The 12,964-nt window shown below is 36.3% G+C and overlaps 1 long non-coding RNA gene across 3 annotated transcripts in view; it reads left to right on the top strand.

Moving 5' to 3' along the window:
- The window catches only part of LOC101793336 (uncharacterized), a 542,658-nt gene that overhangs the window by 263,278 nt on the left and 266,416 nt on the right, over positions 1 to 12,964 (top strand). For all 3 annotated transcript variants that reach the window (XR_005266771.2, XR_005266770.2, XR_005266772.2), the window contains one exon: positions 11,014 to 11,146. This is a non-coding gene — a long non-coding RNA (uncharacterized lncRNA). The remainder of the gene's footprint in view (positions 1 to 11,013; positions 11,147 to 12,964) is intronic.

The following is a 12,964-nucleotide window of genomic DNA, read 5'->3' as shown; positions in this document are numbered from 1 at the left end:
AGCCTGTTGCTGACATACTTTGTTTGGACATTACTTTGTTTTAATCCAATTCTTATACCCTGTCCTAGTGAGACTTGACTTACACAGGGCCCACCACTGCAATTAATATCCCTCTGAACACTTATGTGCCAAACTGACCCCTGCAGGGCCCACAGTCATTTCACAGCCTGCACTGTGAGTGAACAGGTGTGCGGAGTATTACATTTCTCTAGGGAACGATGCTTTGCTGTCCTGGAATCTGCATTCAGGCACCCTCGTGTACTGGTTTGTTATCTCCTGCTAACCTTATACTGTCAGTGTCTGTGTCACCCCTCTACATCTATGCCCTGTTTGGAGATAGTCCATGTGAAGCACATCTTTGATTTTTCCTTTTTTGCTTTGATGTGTTTGTTGTTTGTTTGTTGTTTTTTTTTTTTTTTGTTTGTTTGTTTGTTTGTTTGTTTGTTTCCATTAGGACCAGTCTGATATTTGGAGATTTTCATTAAGATCAAACATACAGTTTCTCTCCTTGAAGAGCAACTGTGAAAATAGCCTTCTTCCAAGCTGCCATGTCACTGCTTGTCACAAATGGGTTGTCTGAGTTATATTTGGTTTACAAGGTGCGTAAATCACAATAGAATTTGTCCTGCTGTCTGGCATATCAGTGCTCTGACAGATCTGTTCTTTTCATAAAAAGATCAGAGTTACTATGTCATTTTCTGCAAGAATGATTTTCTCACCTAGATGTTATAGTTTCACAACTAACTGCATTTCCAGTTTTTTGGAAGCTGTACAAAATCCTGCACACTCCTGATTTACATACCAGGTGTCAGATATGGAAAGTTTCTGCACTCCACAGCAGGGAAAATGAGAGAAAGGAGTTTACAAATGTATCAAGATGGAAGGAGGCTGAGAAGATGATTCTTTGAAAAGATCCCCAAGTTCTTTTTCTCACTTCTGCTGTTTGAAAATTTGCTCATTTATAGTAATCTGTTATTCAGAATTGCTCAGCAATGTTCCAAGCGAGTAAAAGCCTCCAGCCTGTACCTAAAGGACAGTCGCCCCGTGTCGTTGCTGGTTGTTGCTCCTAGCACTGTGTTTCCATGGCAATCTGCTTGGGCGCGGACTGGCCAAGTGTGCCGAACAAAGAGCAGGGACGCTCTGATCAATTCACTATGCTTTCCACACACTGTGGTGAATTTAAAACGTTTTTCCCTCTGAAAAGAAGAAAGCTGACAGGCTTACATAAGTTTTAGGGGGGTTGTGCAGAAGTCAGCTGCTGGCCCAAAAAACAAGTTTACTTTCCTCAAGGAATGAATGTTGGTGTACACTTCAAGCTCGTGCCCATTTCCATCAGTTTCAGACAACTAGATACTGTTCACACAGAGATAAATATATGAAGGGCAAGGAAACAAGAAATAAAAAATAACTTTGACTCACCAGATTGTTTTTGTTCAGTTTTGCCACTGTTCATCTAACTGTAAACATTGTAATTCTCTGAAGTACACCTTCACGGAGGCAAACAATGTAACTCTGAGAAACATTAAAAAGCAGTAAAAAGGAATTTAGGAGGTTCTCATGATCTTTTTTGTTAGCAAAGAAAACTGCTGATCAAGACGTTTAATGTTTCTGTTTTATATCTGCCAGTGGATTTCAGGTTGTACCTTTCTATTTTCTCTTCATCATCTCTTGCTATACGTGAAGCTTTATTCTGTGCTTAGCAATTCACCTTTTTTTCAAGCCAGTATCTTTCTAAACCCAGTAACAACAAGAGATGAAACTAACATCTTCTCAACAGCTACAGTTCAATTCCACCTTTCATTTCAGCTCATAGCACAAGGATAGCTGTCATGGGATGCCACTCTGCCAAGCTACCGCAGGAAGTTTTAGGAAATCCAAACAAAACATTATAATGACATCAAGGGACAAACAGCATCCTTGTGCCATGCATCATTCCACAGAGTAACTTTGTACTTAGCCACTTAGTAAAATGTCATGTAGTAAAACACTTGAAGAAACTGAAAGATTTGAAGCCATTTATTAATCCATTTATTAGTTTCAGGTGCTTACAACATGAAACAGTATTAATTATGAAAAACAATAATCGTTCTTCGGGTATTTTATCTGATTTGAAAATGTCCAGAGTACATATACTTCTGATAGCAATGAATGGTAACTGTGAATCCTCAGACCCATCAGCATTAGGAAATAACTAGATTTGTTTCTGTATATCTTGGGATTTTTGCTTTTGAACAAGTGGCATAAAGGACCCTCTCACCACAGCTAGTAAGCACAGCTCCAGCAACCTGCATATACTGTGTTTGAATTTGCTCTAAAAGAGGGAGGATGGGTGATTAATTTGCTATTCCTGTTAGTGAATTTACAAAAATGTAAGTAAAATACAGTGTTACATGTTGTAGACTATTGAGGCTAAGTTCCAGCTTTTAAGTGCTTTCAGCACTAGTGGTGTAGCTATAGTAGCTTTTTGTTCTCTGAGATGTCATCTATAAAGTATCACTGCAAAATTGTATGAAATGTAGTTGGCTGAAATAAGTAGGTGTAAATAGGAGCAGGCTTTAATTACAGCCAATGCCTCACATGGTTTCTTTTAATGTGAAAGAAAAATATTTTTACAAGAACCCAGCTATAATAATAGTTTCTACAAGGATGCAACACAAGTTATTTTGCGCTGTCTTTGATACAAGGGAGTGGAATATTGAAGGATGGCAGCTAGCCGGGTAAACTATGCAAGTATGCAAAAACATGCTAAGGTCAGAACAGATGTCACTAGGAAGTAGGAGCGCACCAAAGGAAGAAAGAGATATCGTTGAGACATGGGTCAAAGGGCTCTGAAGAGAAATTAATTTTGTAAATGAAAACTTCGGCATCACACAGAAAGCCTGTTCCTGATGGTCGCAATACTACATTGCAATATTAGTTAACTGTGGCTAGTTTTTTTGTGAGTAGGTAGGTCTTTATTACTAGAGTATTCCATGGTACAGAACTGTCATGTTTTTGCTAATAGTTTTGATTGAGTTGGATTGTTAGCTTCTTGTTTGTTACTTTATCATAACTTCACAAAAAATTCTTTGACCATATGACTTCTACCCTGGACATAAATAACAGGTCACCAAATTTTGGAGTTCTTTTATATTATTTTGTATTACTTTTTCATTTCATTGAGGCTCAATTACACCTTGCTATGAAATATAAAGAGCTTTATCAACTTTCTGTATGTGTGAGGTTTTTTTGTAAGTTATTTGTTCCAGTTTGAAATTAGCAATAGTTTTCAAAGTGAAAAGTCATACCAGAGATATAAATTAATATTTTGTTAGTGTAATAAAATAAAGAAGCTGTAATGCCAGTTATTTTGATATTGTAAAAACTATCTGAACTAGGATTAGGTTGAAACATGCAGCTGGTTTCTGGGGTGGTACATCTGGAATGATTTCCTTGAAGTCAGAGTTGAACAGACCAGTGCAGAATGTCCTGGGCATGGAAGTGTATTCCAGCTCCTTAATGCTAGAATAGCCCTTCTTAGCTCATCTCAGAACCACTCCCCTGATCTCTTATGCCTTGAGCTGTACCAAAAAGAAAGGGGCAGACCAGGTTTTTCCCAGTGGTTGAACAAGCTTCAACTGCCCAAACAGCCCTTTAAGGTTCCCGGCCCTCATAATGCTGCCCATAGGTTCAGCTATTTATGATGAGGTTTGCTCAGCTTCTGGTCAAGGTGGGAAACAATATTTGAAGCTCCTTTACTAGACTTTTGATGGTGCTAGCTTACCTTAAGATGAGAAATTAGCATTATGGATAGTGATGATGCCTTTCTATTTGTTTGTTATGTTCGGAAGCTGCATTTGACAAGATCTGTGGACTCATTCCATTTGTAACAAAATAAGTTCAGATCCCAATTACCCAGCACACTGCTTGTTTTTATTTAACTACATCATTTTCCGTTGTGCTGCGGGGTATGTTTTGCAAATTATGTCACTTCCAGTTACTCTCTTGAGTCTGACTGATGTTAAAGCACTGACCTGAGATGCAAAGTCAAATACTAAAAAGCAAAATAACATTTGGTTCATCACTGCTAGACTCAAAAAAGATATCTGCGACTGTTCCATTAGCCCTGAGCCCAGAGGGTTTCAGGGAGATGTAGGATTATGCTGAATATTAGGTAGAACTACAAAAAGCTTAATGAGTAGTTTTCCTGTTTGGTTGATTTTGTCACAGCTCAGCTAGAATTCTTTTGAAAACTTGTATCTTTACTTTGTAAGTGCCTAATGTCATTAAGTACTTTGCAGAGGAGTATAAAGAGAACTGGATTTTTTTTCCTTTTTTTTTTTTTTTTTTGAATTTATTTTATTTTTTTCCTTCCCCTGGAGGTATACAGTTTTTTGCAGACTGTAGGGAAGATGAAATATGTGAGTAACTACAGCAAAGTGTGCACCTAGTGATGTGTAAGGGCTTCAGATGTGCTTGTTGCTTGACTGGTAATGCAAGAAGAGAGATGCATCTTGTTGCTTTACCCCTTTCCTTTACTGCAAAACAACAAAACACTACTGAGTTTAATTTTATACCTAGGTTATAGTGAGTTGAAAGTATCCTAACTGAAGACTACACTGAAAGTTACTAGAAATATCAAGACAACTCTAAGCAGACTTTGCTGCTACATAGATCAGAAAGGAAATTTCACTTAATGTGTAAAAGTCTCAAGTGTTTGATGTATTACGAGGTGTTTGGCCACTGCAGGAAACAAGCTTCTGGATTTGACAGACAAAAGAAAGGACTGTTGGACAGTCACTGTATTTGTACAGTGTAATGGGTTGTTTCGTAAGAAGAAGAGCTCATTTGTTTACTGGAGAACACCATAGATTAGGAACTCCACAGATTGCTGACTCTCATTGAATTCTCAAAGCAGCACGTGCAAGGTAAACAGCTGAGTAGCACGGATCCCCATGAATCCCTTATAACTTTTCAAACCAGAAGTTGAGAGAATGACCAAATGTGACTGAAAAATCACTTACAGAGAGATACGATTTTCAATGAACAATTTTGTCAAATCATAGTGGGATAGGAGCAGCATAAAGCTTGAAGATGCCATGAGGCATGGCATGACTGGATAAGCTCCTATGGCAGAGACTACAGATGAAGAAGCTGTATGTTTTCAATTTGGAGGGTAAGGGCTATGTGGTTTACAAGGGGAAGGAGAGATCAAAGAAGAGTATGTCAGGTGGCCCCAGAGGGACTTCTAAATTATAGCAGGGACTGGAGTAATTTGTGAGATGCTTTTAATTTCCTGTGCTACTCGTAGAAGAGAGTTTTAGAATTTTGCATGCCAAAATTGCTGGAGAAATAGCTAATAGTTATTTCACAGAAAAGAGAAACTGTATGAGTAGCTAATTTTCAGAGGATTTCTTTGAGCTGATGCATGGAACTACTTTGGTTGAACTTTGTGAAGAGATATTTCATGTGTACATGCAAAGTGCTTAAGGATTCTTCAGGATGAAAAGCTACCTATATAAACGTAAGATATTAACAAATGTGCTTCATGCATTTAATTTCTGAAACTACATATGATTCCCGACAAATTAGTTTGTTACAGTTCTTCATGCATTTATTTTGGATTTCTCCTACAGACTTAAGAATAAAGCAGTAGGATTTTATATGTTTTATTGAAGGGGAGATGAAAATGAAATCTATTTTCATCAACTTCTAAATACATATTTAGAATTTTTTAAGTGTGTGTATATATCTAAAAATATGTAGCTATCATAAACTATATAAAGACTGCACTTGCTTTAAACTATTATAACCATTTGTCTTTAACAACAATAATTAGAGTAGCATATATATTCTGTTGAAGTTTTATTACAATCAGTTTGTTGAAGTATTAAACTAACTGTTGATGGAGATACCACCTTCCTTGTTTGTGTGAAAGTTTTCATTTTCTGTTTTGTATTTTGTTTGTTTGTTTTTGTTTATTTTGTTAATTCAGAATTAGTTCATTGAAAACTTAAAAACCACTTGGGAGAACATTGAAAAACAGTAGGATTTTTTGCTCTTCCAGTTTATGTTTAGGAACTAGATGTGAGAAAATCGGATGCACTGTTTCTCAAGTCATGGAAGAATGGAAACGATATGTTTAAATCAATTAATGTGTAAAAATATTTATTTTATCAACCGATTCAATGCCAATGCAATTTAGCACTTCATTTTTCTTAAGAAACAGACATATTTAAGATGATTTTATGTAGCAAAATTTCAAAATTCTTCTCTTATTTTAAGCAGTTTCCTGTTACCATGCTATTATGATTGATATGTATCAACTTTTTAAAAATTATCTAGTATCGATGTGTGAGCTTCATATGTATTTTCTAACATAATAAAACAAAGAATATAAATGTATTTTCCACCATAATAATACCAAAAATAAAACTAAATAAACATAAAGTAGTCATATATAACTACTAAAATAAATACATGCGTAGGAAAGCTTCAATGCAGCAAAAAGAAATACTAAATTTTATCACCCAAAAAGTAGTGAACTTTCTTTGGACGAATGACTGAAACGTACAAATAGAAATCAAATTATAATTGGTTATTTCAATTAAGGGTTTTCCTGTGAATTTAATTACAGTTAAAAGCAGTGAATTATGTTGCTTCCATTTCAGACACTGCTGTAAATATAAGTCTAGGGATGATCTGGTTTCACATAGGAAAATTGTCAACATTGTTTACCTGATATTAGAGAAAATAGGTAGGGGAAAGCACTTAAGCTTGTCAGATTTCAGTAGAAAATATTGTGGTAGAGCAGCAGATACAGAATTATTGACGTGAATTTACCTTTAAAATTTTCATTTTGAAAGCAAGATCATTATGAAATCATCTGCGGTCTTGGAAATGTACAGCTTGTACTGTTTATGTAAATACTGGGCTGGAAAAAAAGTCAGCTCTCTAGGCATACCTTCAAGAACGTACAATCTATTGCTCTGAAGAGAAGAGCTGCTAGGAGAATCAATGCAAATATAGTTCCTTTTCTCAGTAGAAAGCTCCTGACTAGGGTTCAGCCTAAGTTCAAAGATTACATTGCGTTGAAATACAATATGGTTACACTATGCTACGCTTCGAGGTTATGGATTCATCACCTTAGGCAGAAGATGCATAACTACTTGTCTGACACACGTTTGGCCATGGTGGCTTGGCTTTATCTGGCTTTCATGAGCATTGTGTTTCCTCATTCAGGACTGAGCCTAAGCAGTCTTGTTTATGCATCTCTACCTTTTTATTTCATTTCTGTGTCTTTTTTTTGGAAATGGGTAAGGCATTAAATCCATATAAAGAGAAATTTTTTTTTAGCTGTATATGAAAATGTACCCAGATTAGAATACTAGATCTTAAATTATTCTGATCCAGACATTCTTTTTGATATCATAAGTCCATCAGCATGTTGCTGTGTGCACTACATCTTGTTTCCTTAGCTTAAATGCTCAAACAACCATTCCTTAGGCAACTGAAATAAATATTCAGAAAGGTGATGTGGAAATTCGTGCACCTTTGCATCACCTTTCTAAAAGACTATTTTTCTGTACACCTCAGTCACTGAAGGGCTCATAAAAATTGGCCTGAAAATGTGAGCAAGAGGCTTCATTCATGCTGGGAAAATGTTTCACCTTTCTGGAAATCGATGTATAATTTTAATGTTTGATATGACATTGTGTGATTGGACTACATACTCTTCTGGATAGTATATTTGACTGCATAATTACTGATGAGGCAACAATACGCATCTGATTGCCATTACAAACAAAGAATAAGCAGCAAACATAATGCTCTCATGTTCCAAGGGAGCCCTGGGTGAAGAAATGTTTAATCCTTTAATGTTGGAAGTGTTAATAACCAGATAAGAAAATCTCCCTAGAGGTAGTGTAAATGCTTCCTCAAGGCAAAAATCCTTGAATGAAGGGGGGAAGCTCTTGGTGGACTGTTGGTCTGAAAATGTACAAGGTTGGTTGTAGTCCAAATGGTGTGCTTTTTCCAAATTCAGAGCTTTGTGCAGTTTGGTGGCAAAGCCTTGTCCAAGGCTCTGTGCACAGAAGTGCTGGTGAGCCAGCTGGGCTGGATTGCGGGCTCCTTGCAGCTGCTTTCACCATTTTCACTGCAGTGCTGAGACACTAAAAAATATAAAGTATTAAATTAAAAGAGTGCAAATAAATTTGGATCTAAAAATCAGCAAATTTAAATAAGTCAGCTTTTCAACATTAATTATTTTGTAAGTTGTTTCTTGTTAATAAAAAAAAAAAAAAAAAAGGAGGAAAAAAAAACAACAACAAAGAAACAAAAACAAACAAAATACTTGACCATGACAGCTATTGCGCTGAATTGAAAATGATAACAGAGTTAGGTTGGACTGAAAATGATTGTTAGACGTAAATGGTGCCCATTATGACTTGTTTCATCAGAGGCAGTTTTCATACAAGTTTCATGAAGAATTTTCTGAGCAAAGTAATTGGTGTTTAAACATTTCAGTATAAAGGGTTCCTCTCAAGATTTTGGTAAGTAAGAGGTATAAATGTATCATTTAAGAAAGTTAAAATTATTATTTAATTAATTTTTAATTTAATAATTTTCCATCATAAATTAATAGCAGTCACAATTAGGGGAAAAGTAGCCCTATCTAGAAACAACCTCTGTTTTGAAATGTAGGATCCCAATGCAATCAAGTTAGTGATGTAACAGAATTTTAAGTAGAAATGGAAGGAAGCATTGTAGTACATGTTGGCATTACATACCACCCAAATGAAAGGAGTGTTTATTCAACAAAAGCAACTGCAACAACAGTAATTATTAATAATTGCCTTGCATTTTAGAGCAGGACTAATGGATTGTAATGGAGTGATTAAAAGGTATCTGTGAGACTGTTCAGAAGAGGCAGGGGAGACCCTGGATTTGAGCATTTTGCCAATTTTGCATTTTGGGTAGTTGTGTCAAGATGACTGAAACTCCAAAAAATCCTTTGGAGCTGTGGTAGTTGTGGTATTTGAAGTTTTCTTCTATGTTTGTACTAGCACAAGATAATTAATGTGAAAATGTAATTGTGTGTATGTTTGTAAAATCAAAATTACAGTTTAGTCTAAGCAAAGTGATGGCATTTTTATTTAATTTTCTACAGTTGTTGCTGCATCTGTTTTCAGTTATTTGATGAGAAATATTAAATGTGTCTTTCAGTGTTTATTTGCCCTGTACTTGGTTCCAGGATTATTTTAGCACAAGAATAAACTGAAACTTCTACCAATAAGGTTATCCAAACCTAGGTACAAATCAGGTGTCTAAAATGCCAACACTTTTTTAATTATTATTACTATTATTTTAAAATGCTAATCTTTAGTCATCATCTGTGCGTATATTTTTGTATTATGTCTATCATTTTATTAACTAAAAACATCACCAAAGAAAAGTAACATTTGTTCCAAAACTGCTTCTTAAAAAGTTTTCTTTCCAGCTTTTTTCATTGTTGAAATGTTTAAAATTAACTCTTAAATATATATCGTAAATGTAAACCTGACTTAGATCTGGCACTTCGGAAGCACGTTCCAGTTTTCTAAGTCCCATGAAGAACTGTAATTTGTAACCTCTCTGATAAACTTGATAGTTACTGCTGAGATTCTTTAAGCATATTTTTTCAGATCAAACCAATTACTGGTGGAAAACAGTATTTTTATGTCAGGAAAAGTTGCTCTTATTTCTAAGTACTATCTTAATTATTACATTCTTCACCAGATTCTTTGCCTGACTAGAAATGAACTTCTTACCCAAAATAAATACGAATACTTACTTAGAGGCTCAGCATTTTGCCCGACTGAAAGCAACATATTTGTGTCATGTCAGTTCTGGCAAGAAAGTCAGATTAGGCATTCTCACCTCCCCCTGCCCCTAGACATTAATTTGTGTGCCTCCATTCATTGCCTTTTCATTTGCATTGGTAGAACAGCTTTGGAAAATAAACTTCAAGTCAGTTACAAGGATGCCAGTTTATTTATTTTTTAATAATTAAAAAAGAGGCAAAACCCCCCAACACTCCCCAAGAAAATATAGAGTCTGACCTTAAATAAGGATGATTTCAACCTTCTAATACAAGCAGCATTGTAATGCAAACAGCAGCGTAGGTCCAACAGAGGAGGCAGTCACCAGTGGTACAGGGCTCCACTGGTAAGATCACTATGGGCATTTTTGGTGCCTGTTTGTTTGTTTCACTTCCAAATCGGTGCATTTTCAAAACGCTGACTGGGAAGGGAATTGAAGCTTCATGCGTATATAATTATGAATTTTATATAAACACAAAGACTCAGTGTAAACAAACAGCTATAAGGACAACAGAAGCAGTTCTTGATACAGAAATGAAGGAAAGGAAGTACTGCTGGAGTGGCTGAAACCTGTACTAAGGCTTGTTTAGATGAGTCAGGGACATAAGAAGACATTTTTCTGCATTATCTTTCCAAACTTTTTTAATCCTGATGTTTAAAACTGCAAAATATAATGTATGTTAGGACAAAACAGTTTTTTTTTTTTTCCAAAATCTTGATTTCCAACATGAACATAAGGTCACATGATAGTAGCTGAGATAAAATAATAATAATAATAATAATAATAATAAAATAATTGATTAACAGTAATTAAAAACATAATTTTGTTTTATTAATTGCACTTTACAGATGTCCATGAAGAAAACAAAATGTGAGGACTTTTTATTGTTGTTAGTGTGGTTCACCTCATCTGAATTTGTAGCATTAATAGCTTCAAAAAGTGGGTGCACCTTATTTTACATGACTCTATTACATGTTAATTGCAGTTTTGACTAAAACTAATCCAGTTGGAACGAAAGTGGTTATTGAATCTGATTTTCTGTTTCTGGTAGAAGGCAGATTTCAGCTCAACGAAGGTTAACCAATGGAAGATTTATTTTAAACTTCGTAAACAAAAAAATAGCTGGATCAGTTTTATTGGCAAGCTTTACATAAGTCTTTTTGTTTCATTCAGGTCCTGGTACAATATCAGCTAAGGTCTGTGTAAGAGCAATATGACGGCTCAGAGTAAATATCTCCTGGTTTGAAGGTATGCGATGCCACAGTTCCACTTCTGGCTTGGCTGCACGCATCCTACGTGACCTTGGGTAAGTCATTTACCTTCTCTGTGTCTTAGCAGCAGTTATAATTCTCCGTATCACACAGGACATCTCTAAATAGATACACACAGGACATCTCTAAATAGATAAGAGGGAGATCAGAATATAATTACATATGTAGAATGTCTTTGATAATGAGTTAGTAGTGTGGATTGTTGTCACTGGCCATTAATTGTAAAAATATTGTATTTTGCTTTCACTGTTTTGGAGGCTATTTTGTGCTGCCATCATACTCCCTGTACTGTTTTCCTCAAGTGCCTCTCTCACAGGACTATCTTCAATAGACGAAGTAGTCACTTGCCTAGAACACAGGCTTGCCTAGAACACAAGCTACCTTGACTTTGTACCCAGCTCAGACTTGCTCCTGCTTGAGGAAAAGACAAGATTTGTGCGGTGGCAGCTGGTTGTGTCAGGGAGGTATCCCCATTCCCACATTCGTGTGCTCATTCTCCCTTGCAGCTGCAGGGTTAGCTTACCCATTCCCCCATTCCACTCCTCCCCTGCATGAGAGCCAGCTACCAGGTGAAGCTACCCTCTCTTCTTGTCCTGTCTCCAGAGCAGGTGAGCAAAAGCAGGGCTGCTGCAGTGTGGAAAACGTAAGAGGCTACTTTGTGAGCAACAGCACGAATCATTGCTTAGAGAGGAAATGCTGAGGTCTGGTTCCTGGAAGTGGTGGGGGTGAACAGTTCTTGTCAAGAACTCAATGTTTTGTCCAAAAATCACTGAACCTTTTTTGTAGTACCCAAAGGCTCTCACCTGATGATGAGAACTATTGGATAACTGGAATTATTTTTTTCCCGATTGTAACTGCAGCAGCAGTGATTTTTTCTGTCCAACTTAATTTGAGATTTAATACTTTCTTTAAAGTTCTGCCCAATTGATTTCAGTTTTTTTTTTTTTTTTTTTACAGCTTTGATAAATAGTGCATAAATACATATTTTGGAGATTAAAGAAAAAGTTTGCTGTAGCGATTTTTATTTTTTAATTCTGGTTATAGATTTCTACTTCGAGGACTGCTTTTTGATGTTTTTTATTGTTATTCTTTTATTCATCTCTATCTTATCTCAAAGACCAGTTGAAAAGCATTTCAGCTATTGTAGTTCGTGTCCAAAAGCTGTTATCATTTAGCAGCTGCTTTTGTTGTTTTTATAGCCATATGCCACTTAAAGCTTATTTGATCTCCTTAAATGACCTTATTGTGCACTCTTACGCAATCCTATTTTAAAGAGATTTAGGTGCCTACAGCTGGAAATAGGCTCAAACTGGGATTTTCAAAACTGTCTAACAGTCCGACTTGCACCAAAATCGGTGACTGTCACGCTACTGGTAAATCCCTCTAGATTCCTGTCTATCCATTTAGAAACCTTAATGACCTTGAGGAGAAGGGCCCACAGGGACCTCATGTTATCCCAGTGAAAGCGAAAACTCTCACAGTGCTCTCTGGCACCTGATACTGGTGAAGTGGGTGTGCCTGGAAAGCTGGGACTCATAGCTTGGTGGGGAGATCAGGGGAACAGAGCAGTGTTTAAACAGCAGCTAAATCTTGAAAGAATAATGGATGTGGATGCAGGGATTGTTAGCTGTGCATCTCTCTTGTTTTACTTGGAGTACTCGGCGTAGTTCTCCAACCAGATATGGTGTGTCCTGGTCGTCTGCACTGTGACAAGTAGGAACACTACTGAAAATCTGCTCTGCAACTTAAAACCTGTACAGGAATGTTACTTACCATGGGTATTTCCTATACCTGTCATCTTTCTCTTCCTGGAATGATAAATTGAGACTGTTTATACAGAACATTTGCACACT

This window comes from Anas platyrhynchos, chromosome 6 (assembly GCF_047663525.1).
Source record: "Anas platyrhynchos isolate ZD024472 breed Pekin duck chromosome 6, IASCAAS_PekinDuck_T2T, whole genome shotgun sequence".
NCBI lineage: Eukaryota > Metazoa > Chordata > Aves > Anseriformes > Anatidae > Anas > Anas platyrhynchos.
The sequence above is the reverse complement of the archived record's forward strand: the minus strand, read 5'-3'. Positions and strand labels throughout refer to the sequence as shown.